We start from the raw sequence: 18,632 nt of genomic DNA on the forward strand, positions 1-18,632 counted from the left end.
ACTCGGACGCGTGCCAACTCTTTATTCGAAGCGATTTATTCGAATGGTGTTCGTTTTATCACTTTTTCGAAGAAGAGAATAATTTTTTAAATCATGATGCATGATATAAAAGTCAGATATACGAGAAAGGATATAAATCATTTTCTGGTGAATTATTAAAATTGGCTGGAAATATTTGTAGTATAATTTGGAATGCGTTACATAAAAATATTGTAATAATGTACCGTTATTCTCGTTAAATAATTTTAATCAAGGCATTAAAACAGTACTTACGTGATACATAATATTCAACAATGGTGTAGTAGAAACTGTCAAAGCGCCGTTATAAAGTGCCACGAACTACCGCCTCGCAACGCAACATAATTGAATAAAACTCGAGGCATGCGAGTTGCGGGCTATATTTTAATTACGAATTATTTTTATTTGAGGTATAATAAAATCCAAAAATTAACGAGAAGTAACTTCGTATGATTGATCGGTATAATAATATTTTGTTTTTGGTTCATTGAAAATACGTCAGAAATCAGCTGATTCGTATTCACGATAGTCGTACGAGCGCAGCGCCACGACCACGCAGCCGCGGCGGCGATACGAACTAATTTCCACCTCCTACGTTCGCTAAACAGGGATTCCTTCGTGCAGTCCAGTTCCGATGTTCCTGCGCGACGGTACGAAACGATCGAGGTGCTCCGGTGTACAACTCGTGTCCGAACTGTGTTTCAACCGTTTTCTTCGCACGTGAGACGAGTGTCGCGATACGAGAAGTCAGTGAAAAAGTGCGTCAAGTCAGTAATATCCGTTGGAAACCAGTGTGCGCAAACGAATCGAGAAAACCCGGTAAAGTATCCCCTACGCGTGTATACAAGCGAGTCCGCGCGACTCTGTCGAAATCGAAACGGTGACAATTGGGTTCATGGTATCGCGTTCGCGTTTCCCGTCACACACTTCGTAATGTCCCTATCTGTATGAGCGGTTAGTTACAGATACGAAATCGTAGATTAGGCAGATTAGATTTCGTGTGGGTGCCGAGTATGGCGATGGACGAGGCCTGTTGTTTACGCAGTCGACAAAGTGTGAGACAAAGAGCGGAGAAAAAGAGAGAAGGGAAGAGAGGCGTGCTGGAAACGGACAAAAGGATTCGAACGTGTGTGCGTCTGTGTGAGGTTTCAAAGTGTATGCGTGTCTCTTTTGACGTGAAGATGTTCACGAATCGTGCGTCGCACGAGCTGTTCCCTGACAAATTCGATTTTAAATGAATATTTCGAACGATCGTTCTTACCTGCGTCGTTAACAATACAAAATTTATTCGAGCTAATACCTGTCTGCTGTTTGTCGTGTGTATATATATATATCTATATCTATATATATAGAGGAAGGTAAATGTTATTGTGACACTGTTACGTGACACTGTTTTTCGAATGATTTGATTCGCAGAATCACAAGATTCTAGGTATTCGATATTGTTGATGACGAGCTTTTCATAGTTTACGTTAGAATGTAAGTGGAAAAAAGAAAACAAAGAGGGAATGGTATTGTCTATAGAATTTTCGATAGTTTTTGCCAGGACTTTACACGACTGTGCCAGTATATAATAGATTGTCTAAGGCTTTCTTGTATACATTGTTTCAATATGATTGCATATCTCTCGTGACGTAGTTGACTTTTTTTGAATCGTTACTTTACAATGCATCTAAAAATGATTTCCTTGATACATTTTTTTAGGTATTTAGGTTCTCTTAGGTATTTAATTTTTTGCCTCGATCTTCGAAATTTCCGTTTCATTACAGTCACTCGTCAGTCACATTAATACTCGTGTTACGTATACGTGATGAATCATAGTTTTCGTTCAAATCTATTTTTTTAATAAATCAAAACTATTTTATAAATCATCAATGCAATAACATATATTTATCAATTATATTAGATTAAACGGCAATACGATAGCAATTTTTTATTTTTGTTATTTTAACGTGTCATTTCAAAATTTAAAAATAACAAAAAAAAAAAAAAAGGAATATTTTATATCCTCATAAAAATTCGTTTCACGGATTACCGTACTTCGTATGAAATCTTCGTGATTCAGAATTCTGAATAGAAACCTTCGAATTTAAAAAATATTTTCAAAATATATTTTTCCGATTTTACCGAGATTGAATTCCGATTGAATTTTCGAGATATTTGGAATAATATTTAAAAATTCAGAATTCAAATTCGCAGATTCAAAATCGAAACTTTCTAACGTGGAATGGATCGGATGGTTCGGTATCGAAACAGCATCGAACACGTAACTCGTTCCCGATATCGATAGTCGGGCGATTTAGCGGGCAGCCAGAGAATCGCACGGCGATGCACGAGTCACGTATACCGCAAAGAAACCTTGACTTTTTTGTTCGGACGATCTTTCCAGCAGCGTATCTGGCCGGCCATATTTTCTGCCCGTGGCCGTTCGTGTCGTACCGCGTATGAAAGTGAAAACCAGTTATTCTCTATCGTTTCGTCCCCCTTCCCGTATTTGGTCACCGAATAAGATCGTCGTGGCGCGCTTGTTTTAGGGGCTCGATCGATTTTTACCGTACAGCTGCGTCCGATTTCTTGTGCTCTCGAAGCACAGCACCGGAATCTCGTCTCGATCGATCGATCGGTCGTTAACGATTTTATAAGCGTGGCGTAAACGTTGCTGCTGCTGCATTGATTTCATTGTCAACCGATGGGATAATTTGTTACCGTGCGTGCCACCGTTTTCAGAATAATCATGCCTTCTTAAACGTTTTTCTCTTACCGGATGTTGAACGCTCCCTCTTATTTCCTGTTATCTTTGAATCCTCTGCGTTTCGAGATTAGATAGATGGAAGATGAATTCTATTAGAGTGTGAAGTGGATATTATTCGAATTAATATTTTTTTTTTTTTTATCATTAAATTTTACATAAACTTCCACGGTATATAATAAAGCGAGGGAAACAATAACGACATTAAGAATCAGAGTTGGAATTATTATTTATGGGATAAATTACGTTGAGCAATGATAACGGTGGAAATAGTGGCAGAAGCTGTACTGTTAACGATAATAACCATAGTCATTAAGATGAAATAGAAGGATGAGGTTGAACGGTTATTATATACTGTTATTTGGATCGGATTCTTAGTTTATGCGAATAGATGGCTTGCGCAACTTTCACTCGAATCAAAATTGATCCCAATCCGAATTATTACACTTTTCGAAACATCTTTCGATTCTGAAAAAATTATTTATCATTCGCTTATTTTATCGATAAAACGTAACGATATCGCGTATAAATAATATATATATATATATATATATATATATATATATATATACAAGAGAGTCGTTCGCCACGGATACAAATGGACTGGTTCCTGAAGGAACAAGGACGAGTTTTATCGGCGCGTTGAACAGATAAAAGGGTATCGCGCTTGCACAACTCGCTCGCACCTGTTTGCACCGTGAATGATTAGCCGCTTTGGCGAAAGGAAACATTTTATAGATCGCCTTCGCGTTTTGTTATTACACGTGTGCTGGAACATGCATTTCTCCGTCGGATCTACTTAACCCTTTCCGACGTGCAATTTATCACTCGGCGAGGCCATTGTAGCCGTCGAAATATCATCGATCCTTCCCCTTCTCGATTCTTCGCGCGAGAATATTTTTACTGGAAATTTCAACGACGCTTATTCAACTTAAAAAAAAAAAAAAACGATATTCGATCTGAAATTTTTTAACCAGAGGAGATCGCGTTTAATTCGAGAGAGAGAAAAAAGTCGAGAGACGGAATTAACTTTCGCCGAGACTTTTTGCTTCCCTTCGATTTTTCTTGCCTTCTAATTTGAATTATCCATCTTTGTCTCGTTTTTATTTAAATAGTTTGCGCCGTGTCAGAGCTCAGAAATAGACAGCTCCGTTCGCGTTGCAAACGTATCGTTGCTCCATTTCGAGTGTCGAGTTACCGGTGTCTCATCGAACGTGCGTGATTAAGCGGCCGGAGAATTTGATTACAGGGCACGATAGCCAAGATAGATCCGCAAAAGTTTTCCATTTGTGCCAAACATCCTCGGCTGATGTTACCTTCGCAATGGCGAAATTCCATTTTTTTTTCTTCTTTCTAACCAACTGTTCCCTTTCGCTCGTCGTAGTAATACAATCAACTTCGATATTTTTATTCCTGGGTAAAATTTGCATTTCAAATGTTTGGCAAGTGTCGCTTATGCAACTCTTCACACCTCTCGACACGTTTCTCTTTCCAATCTTTATCGGCACGTTTAAATTTTATTCGTCAAATTCGAGCTATCTGTCTATTCACAAGTCTCCATCTTCGAGTAAACTTTACCTTCTTAATCCATTCTTAAAAAAGAAAAATAAATGAACGAATCAAATTTTAAACCAAGAAAGGTAAATTTTCCAGGCGCATTTTTCGAGCGGAGCGCCTGGAAGTTTTTCTGCGTGATCGTTGGGGTTTCTTTTATAATTTCATTTACCAATTCATCCGTGAAAAATAATTTAAAATATTGTATCGGCTGTTCAATATTTGTAGGAGCTCGTGGTCCAATGACCTGTGGCAATACACTAAAAGGTGTTCTATCTGGAATATGTAATTCTTCCGTAATTCATCACGCCATTCATCTTGTAACGAATCTTCGCTTTCACTTTCAATAATTCTCATTCTTCGTCTCTTTGGTAGTATAATTTCGCTATTATTACTTGAAGTGTCAGAATCATTGTCTTCCAGATCAAGGCAATAACGTCTTCGGTATCACTCTAAATTCAGCTCTAAATTCTCATCACAATATTTATTTTTCTTCGTGTTGCTAACCATAAAAGAGATCAAAAAATGGTTTAATCGTAATGGTACAGACTTAGCACGTTTTAACTGCAGATAACAATTGCTAACGCCGACGTATGCTAAAAACATTTGGCTCCGCAGCGGAGCCTACCACGGCGCGGTCAAATGACCGTTTTCGAAATTTCGTTTAGAATTTCTTGTATACAAAGTTACTGTATCGCCATATGACTTATTGATCTTTTCTATAATACAACCCATTTTCCAACATTCACAACTCTCTGTATCGTTTACTTGACGAATCCACTTATCTGAAATCTCTTTCTATATTAAGATACAAATGTTATTTTGCATTTGACCGGTCATGGTAGGAATAGGTATACACGAAATGTCGGTAGGTTAAGAAAGTTTTGATATTTGATGATCGATCAAATATTTATCTCCTCGTTCCACGCGCAAAACCCACCAAATATAAATTCAATATATGAGAGGGGTGAAGGCAGGGGTCTCCTCCTCGAACATCAAAGGCTCCGGAGAGAAATGGAGAGAATCGCGCCGGTTCGTTGAACACTGCGGGCCCCTGGATCAAGGTAGCCGCCCCCGCACCATCGGCTTTCATTTTCGCCCGAAATAAACTGCTCTCCTCTGGTCCTCGACAGACAGATAAGCAAAGTCGTATCGTATTCCGCACCTGGTCTCCCTCTCGTTTCGCGCGGCACCTCTGTTTTCGGACGAGCAGGTGTTGGAGCGCGATAGGAGGACAGGTGCGATCGATTTCGAATTCTTGATTTTTTCCAAATCTACTGCGAAGGTGTTGAAGAGGATATGGATTCTGATCGATACGAAATTCTGTTCATTTGTTGAATTGGTTGGTTCGAGACGTTAGGAAAGATTGGAAGGAAGAGAAGAATTCGTGGAAAGGTCATTCAGTCGCCTCTCGATTTTCGGTTCTCGCTGGCAAACGTTACTTGGCTCGGACAAAGTGTTGGAGCTTAGATCGATTATTTTTACGTTGCGTCAAATGGTCAACGTTACTTGAATTGAACGGGAAGAAAAATATTGGAAGAATTTTAGAATTTTAGAAATTTCGTATTTCATGTACAAAAGAACCTTTTCCAATCAATAGGAATTATCGATTCGTGAATAGGTTTCTTTATATTTAAAGAAGTTATCAATCAAGAGTTCTTAGAATGTAATTATTTACATTAGTAAATATATACGTATAATAATGAAATGTAGGATGGCGATTACACGGAGACATCTTACATGGCGAGTCTTAAAAATCGATTAACCCTTTGCACTCGTATTTATATTTAGTAACAAGAGTCCCTAGAATTATATTATTATAATAAAATGTAGGATGGCGATTATATGGCGAGTCTTAAAAATTTATTTTTCGATGGATTAACCGTTTGCACTCGTATTTATATTTAAAAAGCTTAGGTAACAAGGGAATGTAATTATGTTATACATATATTTACTAGTGTAAATACACGAGTCCAAAATTTGTATAAAAATCATTTCGCGTGCGAAAAATCACGTGGAATCGGTGTTTCGCCCGACACTGGAAAACTGCGTCGACTGCGTTATTAAACCTGTCCGAATAGGTGGAAAAATTCAATCGACTTGGAGTAGGAATAGAAACAGCGGAACAAAGCTCGTACTCATTTTTACATTAGGTCTGATTAGCTTCGATCCAGGTGTTCTCGATACGAGTCTATCCCTCGTAGTTAACCCTTTCGCTTCTCCACCGAGAAAAATCGATGTGCTCGAGAAAAATCGTCAGCAGCCGCGTTTACGATTCGAGTTGCTTCGACGGTGTTTATCGAAAAAAAAAAAAAAGAAAGAAAAATTGACGATAAAAACGAAACATCGATGCTCTACGTTTCCAGAGAAATACACTCGATGCCTCCAAAGGCATCTTATTACCGACTATAATTGCCCGTAGTAGCGAAAGGGTTGAAGAAAGTATCGAAAAGGAGAATTTATATCCGAAACGAACCCTTTTGTCACCGTACGGCCCCCCCTCGAATCACGATCGTAACGCATCGAAATTAACGATCGACGATCGGGAAAACCGACGATCCTGCTCTCAGCCCATTCGTCGGCTTTATGCGGGCGTGGAACGTGTTCTCGGGGCGAGAAATAGCGGCGGCGGGCTGTGACGGGCCGTGGCGAGGATCCTCGAGGCGGAAACGCGGAGGAGAAGCGGTTGTTACCCCGCAACACGAGGTAAATTTTGCATTTTAATCATTGGCCGAGCCGTTCTCCGACATGGCGACACAGATTTACCCGGGGCGGTCTTGTTCCGCGGACGTTGATAAATAAGGGATCGTTCGTGTTGATCTAGTTTCCTGATCTTTTCTCTCTCTCTCTCTCTGTCTCTTTTTTCTTTTTGGAGTAATTTAAGCGAGATGGATCTTCTCCTCTGGTAATCGCGATGATTTTTTTTTTTTTTTTTTTTAGAAGAATTGGATTAGACGCGATAATAAGATGTCGTGCGAATTTGAAAGTGTAAGCAATCGGGAAATATTTTTAAATTTTATTTTTGACCGAGGGAGTTTATTAAGAGTCTTTTTCGGGGAATAGAGTTAACGGGGGGAGGATATTATCGATTGAACCTTTTGCGCTTGATGGAATTAATACGGTTTGTGAATTTTATCTATTCTGTTGCGCTTTCACGTTGAAACTAAAACCCAGTAACACGTTATTTGGATTAACTTCGTTGTAATAGACAGAGTTGGCAGATGCGATTTAATTCTAACTTCAAAGCCTTGGAGTTTAATTATTGAGATTAATTTAAGCACACGCTTTGATTACATACATCCCTTGCTTATTAAACACATAAACTTAAACTTAAAGTTTCTCGTTCCCCCTTGTTGGTTTTGTTGCATTAATACACATTGCGTAATAATTAGCAAATAACTTCATGCTCGTTGATAATGTAAAGACTGCTAATTACGATATATATATATATATATATATATATATATATATATATATATTATCGTGTGTGTTGTATAATTTGACGTAAGTTTATAAACTCGTTGTAACGCACGAGTCGAAATCTCTGATCAATTCTTGAATTCGAAATTAATTATTACGGAAACAAAATAATTCCTCCGTCGAAGTTATTTAATATTTATTAAATTCAAAAAGTTCAAAACACATTCGTAGGGAATGGTAATTGAAAATTTTTGAAACACTTTATTTGAAATCCTTTTTTTTTTCACGGATGAATTTTTAAATTTTTAATCAAAGAAAAAAGAAAAAGGAAGAATTATTAACTTGATATCCAGTTGACCGACTTAGAAAGTTAGCCTCGCGAAACTTTTCAGTTAGGCAAAATTGGTCGTGAAATTTCGATAATCGGTGAAAATGATAAAGGCGGCCGAGTATCTCTTGGAAACACGCATTTTCCTCGTTAAAAATTCCACGTAAGTAGCCCGGCTGGAGAGAACTTATTGCTCATCGTCATCCAACTTTCCTCGTTCGTGCATCCAAGCGTACAGTTAAATGAAAGAAAGCTCGATTAAAGTTCCCTCGGGGATATTAATTATTACCAGTCTCATCTGGCCGGTCCATAACGAAAACTCGCGAGATACCACTTTCTTCCCTTCACTTTTCGCACGGTAATCGATCATTTTAGAGGAGCGCTTTTAGCTAGAATTTCTATTTATCAATCGTTCCCGCAAAAATGTTGCTCTTCAAAATTAATCCTCCACTCGAATACTCGGTTCAGAGTTCTCCAGTACTTTATATAAAATCGATTTAAAAAGAGAAATAATATATGTATATACAATTGAAACGTAATATACTTCGTAGATATTAACGCGAAACGTTGAAAGACGTTTCATTCAGATAAACAATTAAACTTAAAACTTACAACTGAGAGACAACATTACACTTGAAGATAGGAAAAGTACACTTTAGAGTTTGTATACTTTATGAAAATCAACCTAAAACACTGAAAAACGCTCTATACTTTATAAAAATCAACTTGAAAGTTACAACTCAGAGACAACGTTACACTCATTACTTAGGAAACATTACAACACTGAGAAACACTCTACACTTTATAAAAATCAACTTGAAACTTACAACTCAGAGGCAACATTATACTTGAAGATAGGAAAAGTACACTTTAGAGTTTGTATACTTTATGAAAATCAACCTAAAACACTGAAAAACGCTCTATACTTTATAAAAATCAACTTAAAACTTATAACTCAGAGACAACATTACTTAAGAAACATTACAACACTGAGAAACACTATACACTTTATAAAAATCAACTTGAAAGTTACAACTCAGAGACAACGTTACACTCATTACTTAGGAAACATTACAACACTGAGAAACACTATACACTTTATAAAAATCAACTTGAAACTTACAACTCAACAGAGGCAATATTACACTCATTACTTAGGAAACATTACAACATTAGTTAGGAAAAGTACACAAAGTTAGAGTTTTCTATACTTTATAAAAACCAACCTAAAACACTGAAAAACGCTCTATACTTTACAAAAATCAATTCAAAGCATTCAGAGACAACTGGAAGATAGGAAAAAGTACACTTTAAAAAAGTTTGCTTTAAAAAAAGAAAGTGAAGGAAAAACATCCTTGTATACTTTATACATCGTATTACAAAAATCAAGTTAACCAGTTATTCTTGTGGATAAGTGATGGCCGAAATTTTCGTAGCTAGCGTCCACCGTGGAGCATGGTGGATATGGTGGCACGGGGGTATACTCGGTTAATTGTTAATGGGTCTATCACGCGGCCGTGATCCACTTACCCCATTAAACTCGTTCTCGCATTATCGTGGTCGTTTCGACCGACCGACCAATTACTCGGCGAGTCGTTAGTCGTCTGGATCACAATGCCGTGGCCGGTTACCGCGGTATCACGATCCCAAGCACGGGGAATTGCACCCTCCAGCCATTTTCCTCTCTAGAATCCCGCCGTATACCCCCGGGCCCGGCCTCGAAATCGTGCAACAATTATAAACAACGGTCGAGTTATTAGCGCGTCAATCATCCGCCATTTTTTACTCCTCCGCCCTCCGTTTGATTAATCGCGTTGGCAATTATTGGAAATTGCAACGGCCAATTTTCACCGCTTCGTCCGTCCTTCTTTTCTTCTTCTTCTTCTTCTTCTATGGGTGATTTACGTGGAAACTGTGATCGGGACAAATTTAAATAATAAGTCTGACGATATTCAGTTAAGAACTGTACAAACGAGTTCCATAGAAATTTAATTAATGTATTAAATACAATTTTTATCAAACCTCCTCGATAATAAAATAAAGATAATTTTCGACAATTACGCGATAATCTTTGTATAAAACGTGTCTGCCGAATCCTGCCCCATTTTCCATACGAAACCAATTTGCCGAGTAATAATAATAATTGCTTTTCGAGTGCAAAGGGATAAAACTTTAATACTCGGACAATCGGCCACTTCCATCCGAATATTAAATCCACCGCTCGACAATCCCCATCCGTAACACGGCGCGCATTAAAACCCGTTAAAAGCTTCGAAACGAGCTTTAGAAAAAAGAAAAAAAAAAAAAAAAATCGAAACTCGAGTTAACTCGAGCCCCTTCTCTCTCTCGGATATTAAAATACACGGAATACATTGGGCGGATTTGCATCCGCGGGCGAACTTGCCGTGCGAAAATTCGACGAAAAGACGGGCAAGGAGGGGCGACAAAGCTCTCTCTCTCTCTCTTTCCCTCCGTGAAAGCTCTCGATTTAAGCAGCTTACCGTACGGTGTTGCCGCGTTTAAAATCTCCATTGACAATGACAACGTGTTTCCACGAATCCCCTCTAATTTGCCATTCGATCCCTCCACCAAGATTTTACTTTTACCCGAAAATTATCGTCCCGAAATTTCATTTCGAGGAAAACTTGGTCTGCTCGCGGCGATAAATTCTCGATCTCGGCTCGATGCGGCTCGAATGTGGGAAAATTCGGGTCGTAATGCGATGGAACTGCGGTTGGACGTTGTACCAACTGCGATCGAGGGTTGGAGGAATTTGAGGATCGTTAAGGGAGTTAAGGGAGGAGAGGGTCGTTTGGAAGTTGGAAGAGGTAGTTTCAGTTTTTGATGGAGGGTATTATATTGCGATGTTTTGTTATTATTCGCTTCTGTGTTTTCTCCTTTCTTGGAACAAAGTTGGAGCAAAGTTATCGAAATGTTATCGAGTGAGAGATCGGTGGTCGGAAACTTGGAGAAATCAGAACGCCTAAAACTTTGCGCGTTCTCGAAATCATCGAAACCTAGAACGAGAGAGTTCTCTTCGGTTACTCGAAGTGTTTTTAATCGTCGAAACTCTTCGTTGCGACGAAGCACGTTCTCGAAATCTAAAAGAAGAGAGTTTTTTTCGGTTGTTGAAATGTTTTTAATCGCCGAAATTTATCTCTAAATTCTTCGTTGCAACGAAGCACGTTCTCGAAATCATCGAAACCTGAAAGAAGAGAGTTTTTTTCAGTTTTGAAATATTTGTAATCGTTGAATTAATCTCGACGATGTCTCTAAATTCTTCGTTGCAACGAAGCACGTTCTCGAAGTCATCGAAATCTAAAATAAGAGAGTTCTTTTCGGTTTTTGAAATGTTTTTAATCGAAATTTATCTCTAAATTCTTCGTTGCAACGAAGCACGTTCTCGAAGTCATCGAAATCTAAAAGAAGAGAGTTTTTTTCGGTTGTTGAAATGTTTTTAATCGAAATTTATCTCTAAATTCTTCGTTGCAACGAAGCACGTTCTCGAAGTCATCGAAATCTAAAATAAGAGAGTTTTTTTCAGTTTTGAAATATTTGTAATCGTTGAATTAATCTCGACGATGTCTCTAAATTCTTCGTTGCAACGAAGCACGTTCTCGAAGTCATCGAAACCTGAAAGAAGAGAGTTTTTTTCAGTTTTGAAATATTTGTAATCGTTGAATTAATTCCGACGATGTCTCTAAATTCTTCGTTGAAACGAAGCACGTTCTCGAAGCACATCGAAACCTAGAAGAAGAGAGTTGTTTTCAGTTTTTTAAATGTTCGTGATCGTCGAATTAATCTCGACGATATCTCTAAATTGCAGCGAGGGAAACGAGGTCGAAGTGAAACGAATGATGAGACGAAGGAAGGAAGAAATTGGAAATGAATTTTCTCTTTTAATTGTACGCGTCGAGTTTACCTTCTTACCTTCTTCTTGTTTTTTAAAACGCACGGAATTGAATTTTCGCTCGGGCGAAAAAAACTCAAAGTTGAGAAACTGAATTATTCAGGATTTTTTGCAGCTGGGGAAACGAGGTTACACGTTGCCTCGATGAAGCTAGCTATAAAGCGGGTATAAAAAAATTTGCTTTCAGAAAAGGCTAATGAAATTATATCGTGCACGATAGTTGCTCGGCCAGAGAACGCGTGAAGCGATAAAACCCGCTTTTAAACTCTTTCCTTTTTTTTTTAAATGATTTCCAAAATGTTCTCTCCCCAACGTTATCGCGTTACTTGTCACGTGATATTTCGAACGACAGTTCAACACAGCGGAGCGTGGAATTATTCGTATCCACGTGCTTGCATTGTAAGCAACTTGTGCTTTGCGACCTTTCTCGGCGAGGTGTTCCTTCTTTCCAGTTATTTTGCCTCCCCTCGGTTTGGTTGCAAAACTCGCTCGAGGTTAATTTCGTAATTTTCTCTGCTCAAGGGATATTTATTATCCCCCTTGTTGTGAACATTCTTTTTCTTTATCAAGATTTTGGCTAAACTTTACTACACGCTTTATTCCATGTTCGATTTTATCAAATTTTTTCCTTATGTAAGAGAGAACGATCGATTTTTGTAGAAATCGAGCGTGAAAGTATTATACCAAAATAGAATAGATAGAGATTTTCCACGCATCTTTAGATTTTATTAAATTTTCGATATTAAAAACGCGAGGAAAATGTCGGCCAAGATTGTATTAAAACGTTCAAGGGAACGGAATTTTCCAACCGAGTCGCCCTGAGCAGATATCTCGTTAATTTCCATCGAAGAATTACAAAGAAAAATAAGAAGTGATCGAGTCTCATTTTGAACTCACGAAAACAACTTGTTCCGCATCGTCTCGTAATCATCGAACAACGACAAACAATTTCTACATTGCACCACTGAAAACTGGTGGATGAAATTCGCGGGGAATTTTCCTCCTCCCCCATTTCCTGAGAAATGCGAGTCAATTACGTTGGGAGGGAATATTTTGTCGCGTGTCGCATCAGATATTGAAAAGAAAGAAAGAAAGAGGAAAAGAATATCGGGGGGGACGCAGGAAGCGGCTTTCAGCCAGGTTGCACGACGCAACATCCGGTATGGATAACGCGTAACAAAAGGGTATCCTTCCGCCCGTGTCGGTGAAATAGATACACCCGCTTTCATCGGCCTGCTGGAAAACAGATTCTTTTTTCGTCCAAACGACGCTCCCTTGTATGCATCCAAAAAATCTTGTTTCTTTGGAAAAATTGGAATAATCCTCCGTGAGATTTGTAATTGCAATCGTTCTGCAGAAAGATACTACTTTCGATGAAATCTTAATAAGTCTTGTGAAAATTTTGGTTGAGTAAATAAATTTTTACGATTAATTTTCATTTTCAATTGGCACGGATTAATCAAAAAATTTATCTAATTCCCGTGGTGAGGTTTCTCGTGAGGTTTGGGAGATTATAAGAAAATATTAAAAAATCGTCGAGAGGATTCTTGGATTTCCGTAAAAGTATTTATATCAACGAACAGAAAACGTAAGATGTTTGAATGAAACGATTAATCGCGTTTAAGTTAGTTTCTGGTGTTGGAAGGAAGGCAGGCCACGAAGGGAAAGTAATTATTCTCGAATATTCTCCAATGGAGGAACGAAAACTGCATTTGGACGCGGCAAAAGTGATCAAAGCGTTGCCAAACTTTCGATCTCGTAAATTAGCCATTGCATTCTCAAACTCCATAAACGCGTGTTCGATAAACTTTCCTCGTATGCATGCATAACACGGGATCCACCTTCCTCGTGAAAACTAATTTCATTCGTGAAACGTTTCGATTTTCTTCCTCTTCTCTCGAGGAATCCGTCCCGTCTCCAGCAATTGACCCAATTTGATCGCTTCCTGTCTCCTCCTCCTTCTTTCCGCGTCGTTCCCCTCGGATTTTCCTCGAGCCAGCACGTGAATTCCCGACGAAAACGAGTCGAGCAGGGAAAAGGATTTCTGGGGGCGAGAACGTTGTTTGAACGAACAAGCTGGATGTGGATCCCTCTACGATCGATAGGATAGGTTTTCAATTTTCAGAAGCATCGAGATTCCTATTTCTGGAAATTCCCCGTGAAAGATGAAAATACTTTGTTTCGGTGAATTTATTCTTCGAAGAGCAACGTTCGAATCGTAAAAGCTTTCGTTTCTTCTGCGATCCTATTCCAAAGTGTTTAATTAGTTTCGAGGAGCAATTAGCTTCGCGGAATCCGTCGAACGAGGAAAAGCAAGAGAATGTAGCGTTTCTTTGCTTTCATTAAAAATTGTTTACATTTACGGGATGGATTCGTTGCAGGTGAAAAATTATGAATTATGCGGGGAAGAAATTTGAAACTTTCGAGATGAATTTTTCATGGAATGCGTATTTGCGTTATATAAACAACAAACTGGGATTAATTTTGATGAAGTATTTTTTTTTTTTAAATCGTTTCGATCGATCTTCGGCCTCGATGTAAGAGAATCGAAGGGAGAAGAAGAGAGAAATTGAGAATCGGTTGAGAAACTTTTCAGAGATTGTCCTTTTCGGACAATTTAACGAATTGCATTATGCCGACTGACGTCACTCCTCCTGTTTATCGTAACACGATGAAATAAGTCAGATTAGCTCGCGTGTTCTCGCTCTCCCTTTTTTTCCCCTCTTTTCTTTTTCTTTTTTTTTTTTTTCTTAATTCTTATTTCTTCGCAGTTGGAATAAAACGCCACGTTTGAAAGTTGTGATTAATCTGACCTATATTTCAAACCGTGTGCGTGTTCGATATTTCTCAAAAGTCTGGACTGCATAAATCTTTCTGAGCTTTGCTCTCGCGCTAGCCTCGTACGTTTAATTCTGATACCAATTTTTTTTTTCTCTCTCTCTCTGTTTCGTATTATTCATGCCCTGTTAAATTCTTCTTAGACCTTAGAGAAAATAAAAGGATAAAAGGATGAGAGGAGGATTGAAAGGCGTGCGATTAAAATATTAAAATCGCGAAAAGAATCGAGAAGAATTTTGCCTTCGAAAGAAAAATAAATGGAAACAATAAAATTACATTATTTCCGCCAACGTTCTACTAAATTCTTACGATTCCTCGCTTTTTCCACCACGAGAAAAGTGAAATGTTAACATTTTGGAAACGCATTCGAAAATCATTAGATTGATCCAAATGTGTTGATCACCAAATACTATCCAATATTAATCCACGCTTGGATCTGTCTAATGATTTTCACTTTCATGATTTGAATTTCGAAAAATAACGTCACGCTGTTAGACAAGACGATTACACTGTCCAAGTGAAAAATAACTAAAGATGTATCTATCCTTTCGCTCGTTTAAAAATCCTTCGAAAGGGAAATAATAAAAAGAAGAGGAAGAACTTTCATGATTTGAATTTCGAAAAATAACGTCACGCTGTTAGACAAGACGATTACACTGTCCAAGTGAAAAATAACTAAAGATGTATCTATCCTTTCGCTCGTTTAAAAATCCTTCGAAAGGGAAATAATAAAAAGAAGAGGAAGAAAAAGAGTGTTGCCCCCATGAGATGAAAAATACTTGGCCGTCTAATTTAGTCGAACCTCTGACACGTTTCTATACCTCGTACACACGTCGTGGCGTGAAATATTTTCGTAAACAAGCTTTCAAGTTTCTTGGTCGATTTAATTTAGCCCTCTAGTTTCAGTTAGCCTAGGCTGAAACTGAATGAAAAGCGGGATGAAGAAGGAAAGGAAGAAAGGAAGAAAGAGAGCGCAGCGCAAACCGTTCGCGTCCCCTCTTCTTGTTTCGCCGGGCTCGCGTACTACGTGATCAAGCGCGTAACGCGGAGATTTTACAACAATATCTGGGACGGGTCGTTGAACTTTTCATAGGCGAGAGCCTCTTTGATCCACGCCTCTCGAGATCCGTGGACAATCGAATCGGGTTTAATTCCTCGACGCGAGGAGGAGAGGACGTGCCTTATAACCGTTATGCCGGTAATCGGAGATTATTATTATTAGAATATTACTGAAATCGAAAATTCGTCGACACGGTACGCCTAGAATTTTAATTATCACTATAGCTCTGATGTTTTTATTTAAGAAGAGTTGAATTCGATTCTTCGATCCAGGAGTTTGAAAATGTTTCGAAGATGGTCGTTCTTTCCTCTTATTATTTATTTCTATCGTTCTTTTGTAGAGATTATTATTAAAAAATTGTTGAAATGGAAAGTTTTTTTTTACAGTACGCCTAGAATTTTAATTATTATAGGTTTGATGTTTTTATTAAGAAGAATTAAATTCGATTCTTCGAATTTTATGGTTAGAAGATTAGGAAAGATGTAAATCGATAAATAGTGAGTGATCCAGAATTTTGAAAATGTTTCGAAGGATATATAAAGGTATATCATTTTGGTCGTTCTTTCCTCTTATTATTTATTTCTATCGTTCTTTTATAGAGATTATTATTAAAAAATTATTGGAAAGTTTGGCACAGTACGCCTAGAATTTTAATTATTATAGGTTTGATGTTTTTATTTAAGAAGAGTTGAATTCGATTCTTCGATCCAGGAGTTTGAAAATGTTTCGAAGATGATCGTTCTTTCCTCTTATTATTTATTTCTATCGTTCTTTTGTAGAGATTATTATTAAAAAATTGTTGAAATGGAAAGTTTTTTTTTACAGTACGCCTAGAATTTTAATTATTATAGGTTTGATGTTTTTATTTAAGAAGAGTTGAATTCGATTCTTCGAATTTTATGGTTAGAAGATTAGGAAAGATGTAAATCGATAAATAGTGAGTGATCCAGAATTTTGAAAATGTTTCGAAGGATATATAAAGGTATATCATTTTGGTCGTTCTTTCCTCTTATTATTTATTTCTATCGTTCTTTTATAGAGATTATTATTAAAAAATTATTGGAAAGTTTGGCACAGTACGCCTAGAATTTTAATTATTATAGGTTTGATGTTTTTATTAAGAAGAATTAAATTAAATTCGATTCCTCGAATTCTATCTAATCGTTAGAAAATTAGGAAAGCTTAAGATATAAATCGATAATAGATATGATAAATGGCTAATGATTCAGAATTTTGAAAATGTTTCGAAAGGAAAGATACCTCTAGGTATGGATATTTATGGATGTAAGGAGTTGAATGTATAATACGTGAAAACGAGAAAGGTATATCACTTCGATCTCTTTCTTTCCTCTTATCTTTATTTTTATCGTTCTTTTATCGGTGGAGATTATTATTATTAAAAAATTACTGAAATCGAAAGTTCAAATACAACACGTCTAGAATCTTAATTATTATAAAAATGGTCAAGACACGCATATCTGAAGAATCAAATTCGATTCGATTGTTCGAATCTTTATTACGATAATTAATGAAATTAGAGAAGCTTAACACATGAATCGTGTAGCAGATGTGATAAATAGCGGATTTCGAAACACGTTAAGTAAAAAAGGTATGGACGTATTGACACAAGGATTACACTTGGAAGGTATATCCCTATCATTTTTTCCTTATTTTACTTATTTTCTCTTTCTTCTTATCTTTATTTTCATCGTTCTTTTTTTTTTTTTTTTTTTTTTTTTTGCCTTTTTCTGAAGACTGGATTCGATACACCTGCACGTACCAGCAGAGAAACGAATCGACGTATAAATGTTTATTAACCTTATTATTTATGGAAGTGGACAAGGTTCGTATTAATGGCGAGCAATAGGCGCGGTACGTTATAATGGAAACACGGGGCGAATTTATATTTTAATTTGCATCGTTGAAATTATCATAGGCGATAAAGTGAAACGCGGGAATTATTGATCGATGGTAAACAGAGGTGCACGAATAACCGCGAGGAGATAATAATTTTGCGGGTCGGGATTGTTCAATGACTTGATTAAAAATGGAATCGTTTGTTCGACAAGAGAGGGTTGTTTCGCTGCTGATTTTATTATATAATCCGATCCGACAATCATCAAACTTTCGCCCTAATTATTTCACGCCTAAAAAATTCTACCATCCCAAACAAGAAATTTAAATTTTTAATTACACGATTTATGTAATTTTTAATATACGATTAATAAAAGTGAGAACAGAAATTGAGAATATCAATCGACGTTTATTTATTATTGTGTTAGTTGAAACGAAAGGGAATAAGATCATTCTCATTTCGTTTACGACTTACGATTTTTACTCTATATCTATATATATAACTTTTAGCATTTATTTTAATTTCTAGAGAATCCACTCTCTCGTGTTCCACGAATATGTCGACACATGCTATCGCTCGCACCAACTATCGAATAATAACGATTAAAGGGAATCGATGAGGAAAGTGTTTGCCAAGCTCTTGCGAATTGAATTAGACTATAACCTTCTTCCTTCCTTTCAGCCAAGGATTTTATATACTGTTCATTGCGTTTGGTCGAGAGTTAATTAGTAGTTGAACGAGGGCCGATTAACTCGATTAGCATTCCTGATTGTCCGAGCACGATCCTCCCTCCGTCTACGCTTGCAATTTTATGCCATCTCGTTTGTCCACCTCTCTCTCTCTCTCTCCCTGTGTGTTCGCTTCACTTTATTTGCATACACGCTTCTCGCGAACGGGTAA

The 18,632-nt window shown here is 37.4% G+C and overlaps 1 protein-coding gene across 4 annotated transcripts in view; it reads left to right on the forward strand.

The window, feature by feature from the left end:
* Positions 1 to 657: 657 nt before the first annotated feature.
* raskol (Ras GTPase-activating protein raskol) overlaps positions 658 to 18,632 on the forward strand; it is a 134,198-nt gene continuing 116,223 nt past the window's right edge. The window contains exons 1-2 of one of the 4 annotated variants that reach the window (XM_086908339.1): positions 658 to 837; positions 6,475 to 7,027. The gene's annotated coding sequence lies outside the window, so the exon portion shown is untranslated. Of the gene's footprint in view, positions 838 to 4,953; positions 7,028 to 18,632 lie in introns of those variants that run through there. The other 3 variants (XM_086908340.1, XM_086908341.1, XM_086908342.1) reach the window with 3 other exon arrangements.

The sequence above is a fragment of the Apis florea genome, unplaced genomic scaffold, assembly GCF_048593485.1.
Source record: "Apis florea isolate Af1SG1 unplaced genomic scaffold, ASM4859348v1 contig_3068_pilon, whole genome shotgun sequence".
NCBI lineage: Eukaryota > Metazoa > Arthropoda > Insecta > Hymenoptera > Apidae > Apis > Apis florea.